This window comes from Neofelis nebulosa, chromosome 18 (genome assembly GCF_028018385.1).
Source record: "Neofelis nebulosa isolate mNeoNeb1 chromosome 18, mNeoNeb1.pri, whole genome shotgun sequence".
Taxonomy (NCBI): Eukaryota; Metazoa; Chordata; class Mammalia; order Carnivora; family Felidae; genus Neofelis; species Neofelis nebulosa.
In genome coordinates, this window is record NC_080799.1 from 31552737 (window position 1) to 31575333 (window position 22597).

General features: G+C 43.7%; 1 long non-coding RNA gene across 2 annotated transcripts in view; it reads right to left on the reverse strand.

Moving 5' to 3' along the window:
- Positions 1-7169: 7169 nt before the first annotated feature.
- LOC131500664 (uncharacterized) overlaps positions 7170-22597 on the reverse strand; it is a 173740-nt gene continuing 158312 nt past the window's right edge. For both annotated transcript variants that reach the window (XR_009256413.1, XR_009256414.1), the window contains exon 3: positions 7170-7435. This is a non-coding gene — a long non-coding RNA (uncharacterized LOC131500664). The remainder of the gene's footprint in view (positions 7436-22597) is intronic.

The window sequence follows — 22597 nt, forward strand, 5'->3', positions numbered from 1 at the left end:
CTGTCTTGCTTGTTGACCTCCCCATCTTATCATACATCTTTAGTGCTGCTAAGGAAACTCCAAGAGGGGCATCAAGCTCTTTCACATTTCTCTGTTCTTTATGCTTAAAAGTCTCCTCTCGGCCTGGGATGTTCTTGTCCTTTGCCACCTGCAAACCTCTGTGTTCTGCAAGATGCTCAGTGTCACTTCTCTGGGATGCTGTTTCCAAATAAGGCAAGGCTGATGATTCTCCTTCGTGTTCCCACAGTGCCAAGGTCTCAGCTTTTTTTCCCTGAAGACATCATTAGCCTCCTCACGGCCCCAGCACTGGAAGCCCTCGGCGCTAAGCCAGCCAGACCCTCCTCTTCTGGAGATTTTAAACTAGATGACCCGGAGCCTGGGAATGTGGAGTCAGAGGCTGTGCTATACTAACACCTGGCACGTATTTGTTCAGTGCTCACTTTGCACTGGGCCCTGTTCTAGGGCCTGTGCATATTTCACCTTATTTCAAGCCCACAGCAATCCTACAAGGTGGGTACCACTGTCTCCCTATGTTACAGGCAAGGAAGCTGGTGGGCAGAGGGAATGACGACTCCCCCACCATCGTACCAACAACGGCAGCACCAGCATGTGAACCTGGAGTCCCTGCTTCAAGCCTTGAGGCCACGCTGCCTCTTCTACTTCAGGAGAGCCAAGACTGGGGCAGCTGCTGTCATGGCAAAAGCCCGGGCAAGCTGGGAGTGCATCAGAGACTTGATGGAAAAAAAAAAAAAAAAAAAAGGAGATGCTGGTTCATCGTTAGTAGACAGGAGCAACGGCAGGATAGAACTCAAGCCCACAGAGAGAGGCAGAGAGATTCGTTTGTCCCCAACCACTGAGGCCCCAGCCACTGTTCCTAAGGACTTGCTGGACATCTTGTCTTGGAGTCAAGGGCTCCCCTCACACCTTTTCCATTGATGTGTTTTTAAAACCCGACTTAGACGGGGTGAGTTTCTTTTCTTTGCACCAGTACTAAAAAAACACAAAAACACTGGAAATCCACCAGCCCTATGAACACTACAGCCCTGAGAACCAATATGCATTTTTGCTGTGCCTGAAAGGAAGCTTGCCTGTTGGCTCAGTAGGCAAGATTTGGATCATACTTACACAAACTTTTTTCGCATAAGTATATCCCATGCAATGACATTTAGAACATACTTACACTAAGAATTCATTTGTTGTTTCTCTGAAGTTCAAATTTCACTGGGTGCTCTGTATTTTATCTGGCAACCCTAATCGGGGATCGTGTGGGAACTGCAGAATCCCAGGCCTCCCGAGACCCCCAAAACCAGAATCTGCATTTTAACAGTCGATTAGCATGCATATTAAAGTTTGAGAGGTCCAGCTAAAAGATGAATCAGAAGATAAATACTTAAGACAGTATAGCAGCTCCTTTGTCATCAGAAACCCAAAGTCTTCCTATCTTTTTCTCTCCAACATCCCTATCTCATGGTTTCCATCTTCTGGGCCACTTCATGGTCCAAGAGAGCTTCTTGGGGTTCTCTCTACAAGTCTGGCCTCCAAATGGAAGCAAAGGGGTAAGATCAAGAGTGATTGCCCAATGACTCCACCGAAAGGCCTCCCCTCACATCTCACTAGCTGCTGCTATCTGCAAGGGAAGCTGGGACATGTAGTTTTTCAGTTGGGCCCAGGTACCTCCATGACTTAGGTGTGCATATGTGTGTTGTGTTTGGCGGGGGGGGGGGGGGGGGGGGGGGCGGTTATTGACCAAGTTGTCCAGGTTGACCAGGCGGCCCTGACCATGGCAAAGGAGCAGGGAAGGGCAACCAGACCCCTAAAATAAGATGACTTCAAAGAAAGGGGTAAGTCCTAGCTGTGTTAATTACGGTGCTCAGTTCAACAATAGGGTCCCTGAGTCTCTTCACAGAGGAGACATATTTGGGTGTGGTTTTGGCTGATGTAGGAAGCTCCCAGAGACCCAGAGACCTTAACACGATGCTTGCACTCCTGAGAACAATGGCTGATCGAAAGAGTTGTGGTTACAAAACGAGCACGAAACACTGTTGGCTGTGCCGAAACCCAAGGAAGCGGATTGTGGACTCTCACAGAACCAATGCAGCCTCCGTTGGGATTTAGGTTTTACCAAGTGGAGCGTCTGTGAGCGGGGCAGAACCGGTCTTCCACAGTGACACCATGTGGCTGCGAGAAGCAATGGCAGCGGTGGGCTGAGGAGACTCCTGGCCTCTGCTCCTTGCTGAGGACGCCTGATCCCCTCCAGCCTGGATAAGCCCTGGAGGAGTAGGACCGCGGCGGAAGGTTCTAAGTGGAGTACTTAGCGTCTCACTGGTAAAGACGTGCAAGTGTTTAGATGGAAACACAAACGAGACGTGAACACGTTTGCACTCTGAGAGTGACGAGTGGAGAGAATCAACATGGTAGTGGGGATGATGGTGAAGGAGGTATTTTTGGTGAGGACAACTTTTTGCTGCCCATCAAATCTCACCCCTTAAGTTGGAGTAGGCCAAACCCATAGCTACTCTGGGATCTTTTCAAGCTGGATTTCTCTCATGTAATGCCAAACTGGATTGAATCAGGGTTTCTTGATGTTTGTTATACGCACCATGCCAAATACACTTCCAAAGCAAGAAGGATTTCTCTTCAAATAGCAGTTGAGCACAGCAGGCAAGTCGTGACTGGAATTAGCCTGTTCCGTGCTGCCTTATTAACAAACTGCCTCGTTTTTAAGTGGCATTCCTTTTGAGGCAATTTGCAGAAAAGTGATAAAAATGCCCTCTGCCAAATCATAACTCCTTCTAGAGGAATACACAATGACCCCACTTACTCTATTCTTTATGGGTGCTCCTGCAGAGACAGGCCTGGAGGAGTGAGAGACAGATGAGATGTCTGCCTCCCGGCAAGGGAGGGAGCCCACGGAATAAGAAGCCACAGACGGCTGAGTCTGGGGGACATACTAAGAGCTGTCAATGAGAAGAGGGAGGGAGGGCTCCAGTCTTTGCAGGCAAAGTGCCTGGTTAGCCAAAAAACAAACAAACAAACAAACCTACCCCAAATCCCCAAGCAACCAAAAACCCTTTTGTCTCTGCATATATAGGAGAATATTTAGAAGAGGGAGAAGAAGAGGGAAAAACATTAGGAAAAGAAGGGAAGGGGGAAGAGAGACTGGAATGTAAAAAGCTGAAATATTAAATGGATTGTGTAAAACCCACCCGATGGTTTCAGTGCCTGTGATTCATCGGTTACAAGTGGCTTCAATTTCCTTTGAAATCCAGATGTGTTAGAAAAGACAATGGAACGAGGGTAGGATAAAAGGGAGCCTGGGTCTGATAGTTTCCCTGAAAACAGAGATTTGGATATTTTTGGTCACCCCCTCTGGTTTCTCAGTGCTGGCTGGATTCAACAGATGGTGGAGGACAAGTCCACTCTCTGGAGAGAAAGGGGTTTCAGAGGCTGGAACACGGAGCTCAGAGCCTCCAGTGTGAAGAGAGATTGCAACCAGGCCATGTGGGAATTAAATCAGGACCTCAGCTTATTGCCACAGCTTGCCAGTGTTACTACAGCCCACGGTTGGCTCTGAGCATCTTTCTAAAACATACCAGCAATTGTGGCTTCATTTTGTGGATGCAGCTCCAGACGTTGTTTTGAAGAATGCCAGCTTTGTTCCTGACCTCCCACAGCTCACTCTTTGCAGAATTCAGATCGAATCAATGTCTTGAGGATGATCTCCATCCCCTCTCTGACCAAATCTCCCCATACATTCACTCTGCTCCAGCCACACAGGCCTCTTCAGAATCCCTTGGCCATGGCAGGCAGACAAGCACCTACCTCAGGGCCTTTGAATGCGCGGTTTTCTCTGTTTAAAACTCTTATTTCTCAAGACATCTGCTTGCCCCTCATGTCTTCAGGTCTCACCTCAAACACCACCTTCCCTGATGGCTCTCCTTAAAAGTTCTAAATGGCCCATTGCTTCCTAACTCCCATGTCTACTTCACCAATTTTTTTTCTCCTAAGCACTTATTCCTATCTAATATGGTACATAATTTACTGGTTTAATGTATGCTTTGTGTCTCTCCCAACTAGATTGAATGCTCCATGAGGACAGGCTGTTGGTTTGTTCTGTTCACTGCTCAATCCCCAGTACCAAGGACAAAGCCTCCAACATGGTAGGCCCTTAATATATGTTTGTTAAATGAACTAATAAATAGATAAGAATGGGTGTTTAGGGGGGCACCCGGATGGCTCAGTTGGTTAAGCATCTGACTTCGGATCAGGTCATGATCTCATGGCTCGTGAGTTTAAGCCCGTGCCGGGCTCTGTGCTGACAGCTCAGGGCCTGGAGCCCACTTCAGATTCTGTGTCTCCTCTCTCTGCCCCTCACCAGCTCATGATGTCTCTCTCTCTCTCAAAAAAAATTATATATATAGGCATTTAGGCAATTCAAAAAGATGAGAGCATAGCAGAGCCTGGAGTTAAGCAGTCAGTGGAATGCTGGGTTCACAGTGACTTGGTTTCATTTCCACAAGAAACTCAACTATATACCTTTTAGAATATGTCCACATTGGTCTGTGAGGAAGACCCAGGGACCATGGCCAATGCTAGGACCACCCTGGGGATGGCAGAGATGCCCTTCATTGTGCCACACCTTAGCCAGAGCCCCTGATGGTTCCCCCAGGGTCATTTGCCTTGACCTTTGCATTCAAGGCCCTCCCCAGCCTAGTACCAATCAGCCTTACTTTCTGTATCTCTAATACTTTCCCATACGATGTCCATTCACACAACAAAATGTCTCATGTTTACCTTAAAAATCCATCCCAAGTTTGCATTCAACACCATTATATAGTTTTGCTTGGTAGAATATTAAAAGAACAGTTTTGTTGACAGACTCTAAGTTTAGCTCAACTCTGTCACTTTTACTCATTGAAATGGGGTGTCAGGACATTCCACAGATTCAGGGTTTCTGTTTTCCTTCTCAGGGAGTTTCTCGGTATCTCGGGCCCTTGAATATACTAAGAACGACTGGCTTTTCTTTGGTGGCATTTGTTTAGCAACATACAAAGTGTAATCCTGGAGCTCAGCCCCATGCAATGTCTACCATGCTGTTCAACCCACAGCGCACATTGCCATATACGCCATATAATCACATTGACACACACACAAACATAAATACACAGACATGCTGCATCAGACACATACAAGACACAAACATGAAGATGTACACACGAGTGTAGACACATATGAGGCAAGCATACATAAAGACATGAAATTTCTTGGTCTAAGTTCAGCTAAGCTCTCAATGCTCTGTGTAGACAATCCTGGAAGATAACATGGAAAGACACCAACAGGATCATGCTTAATGAGAAGAGGCATGGATTCTTCATCCTCATAGGTGGCCCATTTCCTCTTTCTCTACCTAGGATTGACTGTCTTGACCCACTCAAACTTTTGGCTTGGTTTTGTACTGAAGTGACCATAGCCAACCTTATGCCGGGTGGTTCTGATATGCCCTGACTTCGCCAAACCATTAAGTAAGTCACTCTACAGGCATTGTCTTAAGACAAAGTATTTGCATTGGGGAGGTGCTACAGATAACAGTAGGAAGGGTTCTCTTCGAGAAGCAATAAGGAATCGTAGGCAGGGGAAAGTCAAAATAGGAACACACTTACAACTCTTAATTTTTTTTTTTTGATCCTTCAAACTGAGGTAAGTGTTCTGAGGGTGGAACCTGTGACAATATGAAGTCACCGTAATGGATGTGACAAAGGAAGCTATTTCAGGGGAGTCAGGCAGGAGTGAGGAATCTCTTTGCCCTCTTGCCCTTCCAAGCCTCTTTGTATCTTCCCCCTCTTTTAGCTATTTTGGAAACAATCTCAAAAGGCTTTCTCTACTAGGTATGGAACTATTCATCCCATATCACAAGTCTGGGATATAAGGGACACATATGCACACACGTTCACACATGTGTACACATACACATCCACAGGGCTAAAAGTTTTCAGGAAAGTTTCTTTTCTTTTCTTTTCTTTTCTTTTCTTTTCTTTTCTTTTCTTTTCTTTTCTTTTCTTTTCTTTTCTTTTCTTTCTTTCTTTCTTTCTTTCTTTCTTTCTTTCTTTCTTTCTTTTTCTTTCTTTCTTTCTTTCTAACGAAAAGCAATGTGGCAATTGATAAGCACTACATCAATCTGGCCACGAAGTGAGAACTTTTTAAGGAAAGGAAGAATTGTTCTCATTAAGCCCTAAAACAGCATTGTTTTCCATTGACCATCTAAACCAATTTTCTCTATGTAGAATTGCTGTGTTAAAAAAATTAGCTGTTGATACCATTCAATACCAATTAGATGGATTTTCCCCTCAACATAAGGTGCACTTGTAGTTTTTCTCAGTCTCATAATTAAAAAAAAAGGTGATAAGATATGTGTTCTGAATCAATTCACTTAGATTCCACTGGGGCAAAATGGAATGTATATTGCTGAAATAAACAACAAAATCTCACTGCTCAGGACGCCTAAGGTGGTAGCAATAACGACGTGTTTTTGTTCTTCACCTGAGATCCACTGACCCAAGATATCTGTGGCTAGAATTCCGGAGTCTGTGAATTGGGTGAGAACAATTTGCTTATCGGTTGTCACAAAGTTCCACCTAACATTGAGCGTGTCAGTCAATGATGAATATAAAGAAAAATGACTATAATATTAGTAACATCTGTGACTTTTCACTTACAGAAATCATAGCTAAGATCAAACTACAGGCTTCTTTTGTAATGCAATGTAGTGTACTTTATGCATTTAAAAACATCATTGTAAGAAGGAGCCCGTAGGTCACGTGACCTCAGGCTGCATATGGGGTCCTTAGCACATTAAGGGTTAAAACCCCTGTTCTAGGAAACCTGGGTCAGGAGGAAACATCAGCACCTGGCACAGCTGGTGGTGGTACCCGAAATCCCATCAGGAAACGCCTTTGGGCCCTGAACCCTTCCCCACTACCCAGCAAAATGCATGTCCAAATGCCCCGGGATGAAATTTTTGCTACTGTATTTAAGGTTCTCTGGAGTGGCACCGGAGGTGAGGAGGAAGGATAAAAAGATCTCCCCCATCCCTCTGCATATTTAAAAAATGGTATCTTATTCTGCATCAGTAGACTGTAAACTTTTGGCCCCTTCATATTCTGATAGAAAAAAACTTAAAAAATTTATGTTTAATAAACCTTTTTTAGAACAGTTGTTAGGCCGTGTTTTTTTCTGATAGTGAGCCTGGATCTGAGTGCAGACTGCTCCCCACACCTCACCTGTGTTCCCTCATTTGTTCTCACCACCCCTGTTTGCGGAGACACTGTCACGAATCCGAATCCTCGTCGGTGTTGCAATACACCTGCTGCACCACTCCTGGAATTGGATGGTGAGAGGGAAGTCCACTCCCAACAAGGCACCATTTCTTGAGATAAGGCTGAGAAACAAAGGAAGCACCAGCATTAGCCATTTCTCTTCTACTGAGTTGTAATTAGGCTGCGACTTTAGGCTGTGGCTCAAATACCTGACCTTTTTAAAAAAATTCCAATAGGCTCAGGTTCAGGGCACCCGCCCACCTAAACTTCCTTCCTGGGAATGGTCATCTGCCACCTGGTGGCTGAATGGGGAACTGCACCCTTCCCTTGGCCCAGGAAGGCGATCACCCTGGAAGGGCCAGGCTGGGCAAGGCTGAACCCCCATTGCCCTGACAAAGCAGGACATCAGGGAAAATCTGAGGCTGAGGCTCTGCACCTAGCATCTGGGTGAGATGTCGATACCCTCAGTCTACACTGTGGACACGTCTGGAGGCCTTATGGAACTGTTTCCACAGTACCTCTGGCTGGGTAGATGTAATCATAGCCTCCATCAGAAGGTCATGTTAAGAGTTTTTGTGAAAAAAACTAACTTCCTGGGGAAAACATACTCAAACAGAACATAATTACAACTTGTTACATCTAAATGATCCTGATAAGTGAGTTGCTCTTGTTATTGAGACTTTGTTTGATGCTAGGCACTGTGTTGTGCTTTGCATACAACATCTCATCTGCTTTTTTCTTTTTTAACAGCTCTGAGAGCTAGAGAGTAAATAATCCAGTGATGAAACCGAAGTTCAGTGAAGCTAAAATACTGTCCAGGTTCCCAAGGATGGTATGTGACAGAACCAGCAGTTTGGTGCAGATCTTTCTGACAGCAAAGCCCCTAGCTGACTGCTATGCTATGCTGCTTCACGTACACACACACACACACACACACACACACACACACACACTTAAGGATGTAAAAGATCAGCTATTTTACTAAACTACCCTCTATACAGCAAACATATCATCAAAGTACAAATCTAGTGCTAGTACTAGGGAGACAAGTTAGTTACAGGCAGACAGGAGAGAATGGACTACTGTTCATTACATTATGGTTGCAATGGAATTGTCAACTGTTTGCTTTTTATTAAAAATACTGTTTTAATCGCTCCTCATCAGGGAAATACAAATCAAAACCACACTCAGATATCACCTCACGCCAGTCAGAGTGGCCAAAATGAACAAATCAGGAGACTATAGATGCTGGCGAGGATGTGGAGAAACGGGAACCCTCTTGCACTGTTGGTGGGAATGCAAACTGGTGCAGCCACTCTGGAAAACAGTGTGGAGGTTCCTCAAAAAATGAAAAATAGACCTACCCTATGACCCAGCAATAGCACTGCTAGGAATTTACCCAAGGAATACAGGAGTCCTGATGCATAGAGGCACTTGTACCCCAATGTTTATAGCAGCACTTTCAACAATAGCCAAATTATGGAAAGAGCCTAAATGTCCATCAATTGATGAATGGATAAAGAAATTGTGGTTTATATACACAATGGAATACTATGTGGCAATGAGAAAGAATAAAATATGGTCTTTTGTAGCAACGTGGATGGAACTGGAGAGTGTGATGCTAAGTGAAATAAGCCATACAGAGAAAGACAGATACCATATGTTTCCACTCATATGTGGATCCTGAGAACCTTAACAGAAACCCATGGGGGAGCGGAAGGAAGGAAAAAAAAAAGAGGTTAGCATGGCAGAGAGCCAAAGCATAAGAGACTCTTAAAAACTGAGAACAAACTGAGGGTTGATGCGGGGTGGGAGGGAGGGGAGGGTGGGTGATGGGTATTGAGGAGGGTACCTTTTGGGACAAGCACTGGGTGGTGTATGGAAACCAATTTGACAATAAATTTCATATATCAAAAAAAAAAAGAAAATAATAAGAAAAAGAAAAAAATACTGTTTTAAATCCATAAATGCTAGCAAATAGAACTCAACAGCATATTATTGAGGATTTTATGCCATGGCCAAGTGGGATTTATCCCAGGAATGCAAGGGTGATTCAACATAAGAAAATGAATCAGTGTAATACATGAGATTAGTAGAATGAAGAAAAATATATAATCATCTCAAATGATGTTGACAAAATGCCAACACACTTTAATGATAAAATATCTCAGACAACAAAGGACAGAAAGGAACTTCCTTGACACAATAAAGGGCATTTGTGAAAAATGCACAGCTAGCATTACACTCAGTGGTGAAAGTCTGAATGCTTTTCCCGTAAAACTAGGAACAAAACAAGGATGCCTGCTTTCCTGCCTAGTATTTAACACTGTACCAGAAGATCTGGCCAGAGCAATTAGACAAGAAAAAGAATTGAGGGACATCCAAACTGGAAAAGAAGGAAAATTATCTCCGTTCATGGATGACACGATATAGAAAATCCCAAAGAATCTAAAAGAAAGCTAGTAGAACTAAAGAACAAGTTCAGCCAAGTTGCAGGGGACAAGATGAACACATGGTGTATCCATATCCCTGCAATGAATAATCCCAAAAGGACGTTAAGAAAGCAATCCCATTTACAATAGCATCTAAAAGAATGAAATACCTGGAAACAAATTTAACAAAGGAGGCAAGAAGGACTGTTCACTGACAACTAAAAAATATTGTTGAAAGAAATTAAAGAAGGCCTAAATAAATGGCAACGCATCCTGTGTTCAAAGACTGGAAGATTTATATTGGTAAGATGTTGACATACACAAAGTGATCTATAGATTCAATGGCCTATCAAATCTTTTCTAATGGCCTATCGGATCTTAATGGCCCTTTTTTGCAGAATTGAAAAAGTTAGTACTCAGATTCATATGGATTTGCAACGGGCCCTGAACAGCCAAAACAATCCTGAAAAAGAACAATGTTGGCAGTACTCATATCCCCCCATCAAAACTTACTGCAAAGCTATAGTAATTAAAACAGTGTGGTGCTGGCATAAAGCTAGACATATAAACCAGTGGAACAGAATTGAGAGTCCAGAAATAAACCCATATAGCTATGACCAGCTGACTTTGGACAAGGATGTTACGTCCATTCAGTGGGGATAGAATAGTCTCTTTGACAACTGGTTCTGGGACAAATGGATTTCCACATGGCCGTAGTTTGACTTCCTGACCTCACACCTTAGGTAAAAATTAACTCAGAATAGATCAATGATCTAAATTTAAGAGCCAAAAACATTGAACTCTTGACAGAAAACACAAGGGTACATTTTCATGATCTTGGATTTAGCAAAATTCTTATATATGATACCAAAGCACTAGCAAAAAATTAAATAGTGTGTGTGTTTGACTATCTCCAGAATTATGGGAGGACAAAAAAATAAGAATAAGAGCTTTTTAGAGCACCTTCACCCAGGAACTGAATCACAGTTCCGATGTGAGAAAATGCCAGGAAAAGCTATAGTGACACGCTAACAATATTAAACCCTCCAATCCATGGGCACAGGATCTTTTCCAATTTATTAGGATTCTGAAACACAGAGAGAATAAGTGATTTACTCAAGATCATATAATTCACATAAGGGAAAATGACAATTGGAACCTGGTTGAGTTCTCTCTTCCAGGGAGCATGAGGCTAGGACTATTTATTTGTAATTTGTGATAATACTGGCAAGGGCTGGTCTCTAGTTCCCTCCACCCTTTGGAAAAACTTCCCCATAGGCAGTGTGAATGTGTGGGGGAAAGGTTGCAAAAAGAATGCTGTGACTACTGATAATCAAATTGCTTTTAAGCACACTTCAGCACTTTAGAAGCATCCATTTATATATTAAGAATGAGTATGCTAATTACGAGCCATTCTTAGGTATCCTTGAGGGATCTCTACTGGGCAAGCCTCATTTGAATTATTCTCTTCCTTCAACAAACATCCAGTACTTGAGACTTAGGGACATGATTTTTTTTTTTTTTTGTAAAGATGAAATGATTAAGGGGAGGTAAGAATGGAACTAACTAGCATTTACTGACCCCAGCATGTGCCAGGCAAGAGAGCCATTTGTTCTCAGCTCATGCCTAGAAGGAGTAGGGTTCAGCTTTTGTGCAGATTAGCCCCTCCTGAAAACAAATAGATCCAACCTCCCTCCCCCCACCACCGCCCCCGGACCCAGTGCAGTAATAAGAAAAGGACGTTTAACTGGAATCCCATGGGTAGTAAAGGGAAAGCGATTTTACAATCAGACACCACATACAGTATGAAAATCTCCCTCAACCACCTATTTTTTTCCAGCCAAATCTCTCCTTGCCAGTTACCTCATTTTTCTCCTTTTCCCCTAAAGCATCACAAAAGAAATGCCTTCCATTGTCCTGAGGAATTCAGCTGCTACTCTAGATCCTAAACATCACTCAGGAGGACAAAAGCCAGGTTGTTAACTGAACAGTGACAATCACAACCATTTTTGCACCAGCCTACATACATGCATGTATGCACATGTGGGGGGTGGAGGGAAGGGCGATTCTCACTTCATCTGAAATCACTTACATTATCTCCTTTGCTCTTTTAAAGACCCCTAAGAGATTAGTTCATCCCATTTTATAGGAGAAAGACGGAAAACAATTTGGTAACTTGTCCCAAGCTGCACAGCTTGTGAGTGGGGCAAGCCACTGTAGAAGACAGACTTGATTCCAACGCTCAAGATGTGAAAGGCTGGTCTCAGACATGGAAGGCTATGAAGACGGCTTTCTTGATTTCCACATCACTGGGTGAATTCTTGCCTCCATCATATTGGACTTTCTCCAACAGACCCTGAATGGTGGCCAGCCGTGTATTAGGGTTCCCCAAGGAGCTTAGAGTTTGAGCAGACTGCAGCAAATTACAGCCAGATCCAGATCCGGGCCAGATCCAGCCTACGGCAGGTAGGCAATTTTACCGGCACACACCAGGTCATTCATTTACATATTGTCTATGACTGTTTCTGCACTACAACAGCAGAATTGAGTAGCTGGGACAAAGAATGAATGGTCTGCAAATATTCACTCTCTGGCCCTCTGCAGAAAAAAAAAAAAGTGTGCCGATTTCTGGTCTAGAGAGGCAACTCTCCAGACCAAAGAGACAGTCTAGAAACAGTCTAGAGTGTGAGGGTGAAGGGAAGTGGTAGGGGAGCACAGTGAGCTGGGACTTCCTATGAGCTGACCCTGGTTGTTAAACCTTAACAAGCTGTCAGAAGCCCTCTGTGTCCTCATTCTCTACAATGTTCTTAGGACCTTGAAAATAACCGATTGATGAATTAAGCCGATGGAGTAAGTACTTGCTGTGTGTCAAGTTCTGTCATAGGTCCTGTGGATACAGCTGTGAGCAAAACAGGCCAAAATATGAGTAGGGTATGTGGCAAGGCCAAAGGCCAAAGTGACTGGGGCCGAGTGAGAGCTCAGGGCAAGGTCCTAGGTCTGCTGGGAGGGAGGCAGAGCCAGGTCATGGATGCTCTTGTGGGGTCTTATTCCAAACACAGGGGGAAGCCCCTGAGAATGTTAAGCAAAGTGGATGTGATTATTTGATATAAAATGATCGCTCTGTGGACAGCAGGTTATTGGAGGGCAGAGGTGGGAACAAGGAGAATGAGTGCTTTGTATCAACTTGGGCATCAAGTAGTGGCAGCTTGACGAGGCTGGTTGGTGTTGGAGGAGGTGGAGAGAACCAGATGGGTTAGGGAAATACTTGGAACCAGGGCTAAGAGGGCTCGAGGGTAGTCGGGGATGTAGAGTGGATCTTAACAAAGAACCCCAACCCTTGCCAAAGGCTTCTCAGAGAACCAGGGGATCGTGTGGCAAGTCATGAAGGGATTTATTAGGATTCTCACCTCCTGCCGGCACAGGCAGGGTAAGCAGCAGGTGGTACCCGGGCTCCTGACAGACTCCTCTGGTGCCTGCTCGCCGTCCGTAGACACAGGCAGACAGAGCAGCAAAATGGACGGATCGCCGAGTGCCGGGCAGCCGGCCCCCTCACAAAAGGATGGATTGGACTGGTTAGAGAGAGCTCGACACTTGTGTTGCAGATCCATTAATGTCAGCCACAGGTTAATTCTGAGCAATTTCCAGGTGATCCAATAATTCATTAAACTGACGAAAACAAATCTTTGGAAAATCGAGCCGGTGACAGATAAAAAGCCAATGATTTATTGTCTGGAGAGGACTAAGTGTCTCCAGTTCCATTCTTCAGTCCGTTGAGTGAATCGAAGTGTACAGGAACAGCAGGGAAGGTGTGAGTTCTCCTTAATGGGCATTGTTCAGGCCCAGGGTGGCGTGCCCTTCGTAACGCTTTTCCATGAAGCATTAAGGTAGAAGGAAACACTAGGTAGCAGGAAGGCATGGATAGTGAGGTCGGGCAAAACTCAAGTTTGAATTCCTGCTCTGCCAATGATTAGCATCTGTGAACTTGGGCAAGTTGCTTCACATTTCTGAGTCTCCACTGGCTCCTCTCTTCAACTGGGGTAATAATATATTTCCCCCTGTACTCAAGAGTAGATACAATAAATGAAAATTATGAACGGAGCCTAGAACATCATAGGGGACTCAATAAATAGCCGACATTATAGTTATTGATGATAACATAGAAGACGGGTAAGGTTTTTTCTTCTAAGGCCATGCATGCATGCTCAATGTGAGCATTCAGACTGCTGCTTTAACAATATTATGAAAGGCTTGCTTAGACATCCAAGGACAGCAAAGTTTTCCAAGGTAAATGCATTGGGGAGAAGTGGGAGATCCGATGATTAGGAAGATGGGTGATGGCATTTGGAGTGGGTATTGCTGAATGGGAAGAAAAGGGTCCTAGGTCTAAGTAGAAGCATTAATGAAGGACAGTTTGAAAGCTTCCTTCCAAGTGGTGGTGGAGGGGGAGAGCAGTATGATTGGATCATACTTAGAAAAAGATGTTGAAATTGGTTTGAAGTCTGGATGGAGGAGGTGGTTTCTGAACGTAGATCAGTAACATTTTAGATGTGAAAGCAACCTCAGAAACCAGTGGAAGAACTGATGTTTCTTACACACTTGGGAGTTTTGGCTAGCTGTCATATTTTCCATCTGGTGACAGCATTTCTGTATCCCCCAGGAGCCTATCCCTCCCCACGTGCACGCATATCCTATATTCTGTATATGTCCTTCCAACTTGTATCAATGGGAGGTCTATCATAGCCATAGCAATTTTAGAAAGGAATCGTGACCTCCCTCAGCTAAAAGTACCTAGAAGTCACAAAGATGCCTGAAAGGGATGTTTTACCATGGATTACTGTTCTCATAAATGGATTCCTACTCTGACAAAGAGTATTTCGGGATTGATAAGTTATCTGTTAGAAATATGTTAGACAAACCTTGTTGGAGTCCACAGACCCTAAGAATACTTAAGAGGAACTTTGAGCTTTGGACCCCTCATACTGTGTATAAGGAGCCTTTGATTGGTGCAGTATACAAAAACAATATACATAAATCTGTTGCATTTCTATACACTAATAATGAAGTAGCATAAAGAGAAATTAAGAAAACAATTCCATTTACAATTGCACCAAAAATAATAACACACCTGGGAATAAATTTAACCAAAGAGGTAGAAGATTTATACTCTGAAAACTATAAAACACAATGATGAAAGAAACTGAAGAAGACACAATCAAATGGAATGATATCCCTTGTTCCTGGTTTGGGAGAACAAATATTGTTAAAATGTCCACACTACCCAGAGCAATGTACGGATTTAATGAAACCCCTATCAAAATACCACAGCACTTTTTATAGAACTAGAACAAATAATCCTACAGTTTGTATGGAACCACGAAAGACCCCCAAATAGCCAAAGAAATCTTGAAAAAGAAGAATAAAACTGGAGGTATCACAATTCCAGACTTCAAGTTATATTACAAGGCTGTAATGATCCAAAGAGTACGGTACTGGCACAAAAACAGACACACAGCTCAATGGAACAGAATAGAAAACCCAGAAATGAACCTGCAATCGTATGATCAATTAATCTACAACAAAGGAGGTAGGAATATGCAATGGGAAAAAGTCTCTTCAACAAATGGTGCTGGAAAACTGGACAGCTACATGTAAAAGAATGAAACTGGACAACTTTCTTACACCATACAAGAAAATAAGCTCAAAATGAAATTAAAGACCTAACTGTGAGACCTGAAACCTTAAAATTCCTAAAAGAAAACATAGGCAGTAATCTCTTTGTCAGTAGAAACATTTTTTTCTATATATGTTTATGCAAGGGAAACAAAAGCAAATGTAAACTACTGGATTACACCAAAACAAAAAGCCTCTGTGCAGAGGGGGAAAAAATCAAAAAAACAAAAAGACAACCCACTGGATGGGAGGAGATGTTTGCACATGATACATCTGATAAGGGGTTGATATCCAAAATATATAAAGAACTTATGCAACTCAGTACCAAACAACAAATAATGCAATTAAAAAATGGGCAGGAGACATGAACAGTCATTTTTCCAAAGAAGACATCCAGAAGGCCAATGGACACGTGAAAAGATGCTCAACATCACGCATCATCAGGGAGATGCAAATCAAAACCACAAGAAGATATTACCTCACACCTGTCAGAATGGCTAAAATCAAAAACACAAAGTGTTTTTATTAGGAAGGATGAAAGTGTTAGCAAGGATGTGAAGAAAAAGGAACACTCTTCCTCTGTTGGGGGCAATGCAAACTGGGGCAGCCAGTGTAGAAAACACTGAGGAGCTTCCTCCAAAAATTAAAAATAGAACGACCCTATGATCCAGTAATTCCACTATTGGGTATTTACCCAAAGAATATGAAAACACTGATTTGAAAAGATGTATGCTCTCCTATGTGTACGGCAGCATTGTTTACAATTGCCAAGACATGGAAGCAACCCAAGTGCCCATCGATAGATGAATGGATAAAGAAGATGCAGCATATATACATACAGTGGAATATTACTCAGCCATAAAAAGAATGAGATCTTGCCATTTGCAACAACATGGATGGATCTAGAGTATAACGCTGAGTGAAATAAGTCAGTCAGAGAAAGACAAATACCATATGATTTCACTCATATGTGGAATTTAAGAAAACAAAATGAACAAGGAAAAAAGAGGCAAACTAAGAAACAGACTCTTATTTATAGAGAACAAACTGGTGGTTGCCAGAGGAGAGGCCAGTGGAGGAAGGGTGAAATGGGCGAAGGGGGTTAAGAATACACTTATCATGATGAGCACAGAGTAACGTATGAAATTGTTGAATCATGAAGGCTGTACATGTGAAACTAATATAACATGGTATGTTAATTATACTGGAATTTTAAAAATAAATTAATGATTTTTTAGTTTTAAAAAGCCTTTGACTTAGTCTGCCTTCTAAAAATTGAAAATTAGTTTAAAATCAGAGAAGGCCTGGGAATGCTTAGAGCATAATCTATCACTTCCCCCAATTTGGGAGTATACTTCCAAGTATTCAGTCATTCTGTCAGAGGGTTATACTCTGCTGACCCACTGATGTTAGGTTCATCCATGGGACTCGCTTTGGCCAGTGGCAGACCTGTAGGTATAAGGCCAACCATGTTCAAGCAGAAGTTTAAGATGGTGTGTTCCCGTCAGCTCTCTTGCTCTTTCCCTTTGCCCCATGACTGTCACTGGGCTTTGATAGGGACTGTTCCTGCAACCTGGGTCCTGGAAAGAGAAGGCATGTGGAACAGAGCTGCAGCTGACCTGTGATTACCAGCAGATAAGGAGACGGTAAAAACCGAATTGTCGTAAGCCACTGAGATTTTTGGGCTTCTTGTTACACAGCATAACCCGGTGAAAGCTAACTGACACAGGAGATGAGAAAAGCGGGGGTGGGTGGGTGGGGGTGGTCATTAGCCAAAGCGCTGATCATTCAGCATTATAACAGAGGCCAGAGATTTGCTCCTTATGCTAACCTCCTCAAATGTAATGCTATGGAATACTACATTGGCTCTTTCCACGGATTCGGGAGTATGGTGGCCCAGGGGATTCGATTTTGCACTCTGACTATGTGTGCATGTGAAGCATGTGTGTGATAAAGCTTCCCACTCTGAGCTCAAGTTGGAAGGATACATCTTCCTACTTAAAGCCAGCGTGGACTCAGCCTTTTGGAGCTGTGCTTCCCAAAGCAATAGTATGTAGTCAGACGCTCATTATTCAGGGGCTGATTATTCCACCTCTTCCTTCTCTTAGTGTGGACTTAAACCATCTTGTGTATATTAACACTGTTCTTCAACAGTGACAGCCAGAAGCTAAGGGAAAATTTCAAAGCCAAGTATTCGCCTGTGGGCTAACCACTTTGGCAGAAGGGCACTATTCGTACCTGCCCAGCACTGTCTAGGTGCTGAATAGGTACGGTCTAATTTAATCTTTATGGCCATCCTTGAGATCAGTGTTCCTATCCCCATTTTACAGATGAGAGGAAACTGAGGCTGAGACATTAAGCCATGTGTCCAGGCTCACACAAGTTGTAGGAAGACTTGGAATACAGACTCAGATATTTGTCTATGTTTTTCGTGACTTCTGTCAGCACCAAACAAAACGAAGCCAAATAAAACTCCAAAATGCTCCAAACAAACAAACAAACAAACAAACAAAAAAACTAAATAAGCAAACAAACGAAAACCTACACTGATTTAAGTGGGGGATGATGTCAGATAATAAGAAAATAGCTTCTACGTACCACGTAGAAGCAGGGGGCTGGAGAGCTGCTACGGAACAATGTGATGTAAGACCCTGAACTCGGCAGCTAACAAACTCTCACTTGGAGAGGGAAGAGGAGAAGCCAACATTGAGGACCAGTTCCTTTGTCCACTGCCTGGAAACTGGCTCCCTGGGAAGATCTCACGGAAGGTGGCAGGAATAGAGGGTGAGAAGGCTCCGTGTCCATTCTGGGGGACATTCTCCCTTTCCTTCAAAGCGAGGAAGCAACAGCTTTTGTTTAACCCGCTAAACAAACTGTTCACTCATACCTCTCGCGACGTGAAGCTGAGAAATGGGCGGCAGTGCTCTGTGAATGGTAATATTGTCCTCAGCTGGTGCTATTAGTGATGCGACGGAGGTATTTAATTTATTACCACTGACATATGTTTGTGCTAATTTATAAGACTGGTTAGCTTGCACATTGCATCTGAACTCTTGCCTGCCTAGGGAGCTTCTTGAATGTAAAGCAATTTTCTAACTTGAAGCTAAGGAAATACCAGAATATTGTATGTGTGGCAAGTCCTGATGGGTTACTTCCCAGGGGTTCTCAACCAGGGGAGATTTTGCCTCCAAACAAGGGATGTTTGGAAACGTCTGGAGACGTGTGTCATTATTACAGTCGAGTAGGGTGTTGGGGAAGCATCTAGCAGGCAGGGGCCAGGGAAGCTGGCAAATGTCATACCCTGCACAGGACAGCCTCCACCACAAAGAGTAATCTGGTCCCAAGGTCAGAAGTGCTAAAGTTGAGAAGTTCTGACCTGGCTTTATGCTCCTACTTTAATAATCTACGACCAGAGAGGGAAAGTGGCTTCCTCGAGGTCACACAGCAAGTTAGAGGCAGAACCTGGGAGCACGATGATCTGTAGCTGTTGGAGGCACAGGCTCTGGAGTCTGAATGCTTGGCTCTCACTCTTGGATGTGACTGTTAATAACTGAGGAACTCTGAGCACGATCCTTAGCTGTGCTTCAGGTACCTCATCCAGAAAACAGGAAGAAGAATGGCGTCCACTAACAGGCTTCTGAGAACAACCCAATGACACAAAGCATGTATAAACTTGGCATGCTTATGTTGCATTTACTGTTAGAATTCTGCAGCTTCTGATCAGCAGGACTCAGGGTAAGGTAAGACACATTATTATAATGATCACTAACACAGGGTGAGAAACTTCCATTTAAACCTTGTCAGCCCTTCTGGGTCCAATGGTGGGGAGGTCCCTGGATCCCTGAGAACCACTTGAGTGGTGCCTTTGGTGCCATCCAAGGAGGCAGCACTGGCCCTGAAGGCAGGGTGTACACAGCAGCATGTAAACGTTGTCCTACTTTAGTTTGACGGCCTTCACAGCCCCCTTCTCCTTTATAAGGTGACGGAGGGTGTGGTGGGCTGATTAATGCCCCTCCACACCCCGCTAAGATATCCAAGTCCTAGTCCCTGGATCCAGGAGGCTCCCTAGTATGGCAAGGGGGGGTCTCTGCAGCTGTGATCAAGTTGAGGATCTTGAGATGGGGAGATCATCCTGGGTTACCTGGGTGCCCCCTAAATGTCATCACAAGGGTACTTACAAAAGGGAGGCGAGGAGGTCAGGGGAGGGACAAGGTGAGATGACTATGGAAGCAGAGAGAGAGAAAGAGAGAGAGAGAGAGAGAGAGAGAGAGAGAGAGAGAGAGAAGAGGCCATGTGATGCAGGACCATGAGCCAAGGGATAAGGACAGCCTCTAGAAGGTGCAGAAGGCAAGGAAACAATTCTCCCTTCAAGGCTCCAGGAGGAACAAACTCTGCCAACACCAGGCCTTGAACTCTGGAAGACTCATTTTGGATTTCTGACTTCCAGAATGGCAAGAGAATAAATATGTTTGAAGCCACAAAGCGTGAGGTCGTTTGTTATAGCATTGATAGGAAATGAATTTGGAGGGTTACTGATGGGGGACAGGTTAGAGTTGCGTAGGGGGCAGAGACTGGGGAAAAAGGGATTGAAGCGCTGGTCCTGTCACCTTTGAGGATCAAGGTTATATCTCTGCTGATCCATGTGGCTCTGACTGTGGTCAGCTAGCAGCATAAACCATGGGGACACCAGCAGAGGATGCACCCCAAGGCACGGGGAGAAGCTAGACTGGGGAAAGAGGCTGAGACCAGGCTGAAGTTGTCATGGGGGGGGGGGGAGGGGCGGTGGGCAGTTTGGTCTTGGGAGAGTATGAGGCCACAGCTGAGATCTTTCCAGAACCTGATGCCCTCATACTGAAGATATTAGTTAGGTGCCATGGCCTCTGTCATGAAAAACCTGGAGGAGGTATTGTCCCTACATGGGGTACAAAGGCCATAAGTGGCAGACCCAGGACACTTGGGGTCAGCGTGCAGTGGAAATGCAGGGTGGGGCTGTGATGGGGTTTGCACAGCATCTCCATGGGGGCACAAGTTGCAGTAAGAGAGGGAGAAAATGAACCACACGTGATTCGTGAGGCAGATGGCATCCTCTCTTGCTACAAACATACAGGGAGGCAAGGTGACACAGAGCAAAGACATAAAAATACCAACCCAAACTTCAAAGAGAAGAAACTCACCAGGGGCCGGAAATGAAGACAGAGACGAAAGTCAGGCCTGTAAGGGCTGAGCCTGGGGGTCTGAGATCTGCTTAAGGCCTATAAGGACTGGAGTGTGGGACATCTATATCATTTCAGTTGGTCCTCATGATTTGCAGATTCTGTGTTTGTGAATTCACCTTCCCACTAAAATTTATTTGTAATCCCCGATTCAGTACATGTGGTGTGTTGGCAGTGATTCGCAGCCGTGAGAAGAGCTGCGAGCAATCTGAACCTCTCAGTGTGCACATTTCCAGCTCTGGTCGAGCAAGCCTTGCTGCACTTCTCATGTTGTAAACAAGGGTCCTTCCCCAGTCTGTTTAGTGCTAAAGAGTTTTGTTGGGTTTTTTTTTCATTTTTTGTACTTTTTATTCGTTATTTCTCTGTTCAAAATGGCCCCCCAAGCATAGTGCTCAAGTGCCGTCTAGAGTTTCAAAGTGCAAGGAGGTGATGTGCTTGCAAGAGAAAGCAGGTGCATCAGATAGGCTGGATAACAGGCAGGAGTTACAGTGTTGCTGGCTGAGTGGGTTCAAGGCTAAAAATTCGGACAATAATACTAGATAAGCTGTCTTTAAATAGAAACACACATAGCCAAGGCTTGTGTTGACTGCCAGATGAAAATGTTGTGACCAAAGGCTCGCAGGAACCTAAACTGCTGTTCTTGCAACTTTATGGTACCTCACTCTGACACGTGATGTGAATCAACTGTAGACACACACACACACACACACACACACACACACACACACACACGTCCCTCTTCTGGTCTCACTTTATGGTCGGTCCCTTAACCTGTAAGGTAAGTATGCTTATGCCCACTTGACAGATGAAAATATTGAGGTTCCAAGAGGCTAAGCTAGCTTCCCCATCGTCACACAGAACTTAGAATCTAACTCGGCTCTGTCAGAATTAATCATCCATGCTCCTTCTACACAATTTTGCTGATTCTAGAATTTGCTGATTGGATTGAATCATGTTGAGTGCTCAAAAGGACATAGCTGATCGTGGGGTGATCAGTCAGGCAAAAGACATCTCCAAGGACTGTTCTTTAAAGCTCACTTAGTGCACCCCAAACCAAAGTTTAGCCTAGGTGGGGGAAGCAAATAAAAGTTTAAGATTCACTGTGAATCTTAAATCAGTACAACCAGTCTATTTGTGCCTTTCTGACTTCTTTGTTTCAGCCAACAAGAAGCCTTTCTTTTTGGAAGGCTTAGCTAGGCTGTTTTATAATTTTTTAGGTTGAGGTTTTTATGCTTTTGTTTTGTTTTGAGAACCTAATGACTACTTTCACTGTCTTTTATGTCTAATCTTCCCCAAACAATCATAAGGATGGTCTATAAACCTAGTTCCTCCAGTGATCCATGCATCAATGCATGAAATGTTTCAAAGAAGAGGGTCACGTGGTTCACAAGTCAGCTGAGAACACCCAGCCTTATTCTCTTACAGTTGACTCAAGCCCTCCATTCCGCACTGGGCTGGAAATTTTAATCTCTGCTCCAAGATTTCGGCGGATTCCAGAGTCTTATATTCTTACCATGACGTCTGGTTCTAATTTCCTGTTAATTTCACTCTGGGGATGCCAGTGCGGATGTGGATGCCAGAAACCGTTCTTTGATTTTCTGAGTCCAAAATTTACAAAAGACATTTATTTGGGTGTGTAACAGTCTTAAAGGGAAGTTCGAGGTGATGGATGACTTCTACCCAGCAAGTAACTTGAAAATTGATTTTTAGGCACATGTGATCTAGAAAATCCTTCAGCTATTCCCTACTGATGATTTTTTTTAATGCCATTCCTGGCCCTTTTGCCAGATGTTTTTCTGTAACTTTTTGCCTTTTCCTATCTCTTAGTTCTCCCAACGAAAATTTCTGGGTGTCTAGACCTGGTCATCTGTCTCTTTGTTTTACTGTCCTTCCATATTTAAAGCTTATTATCAAGATGTTTTTCTGAAAAAGAATTCCCTAAAGAGTATTTTCATGCCAACTATAAAAA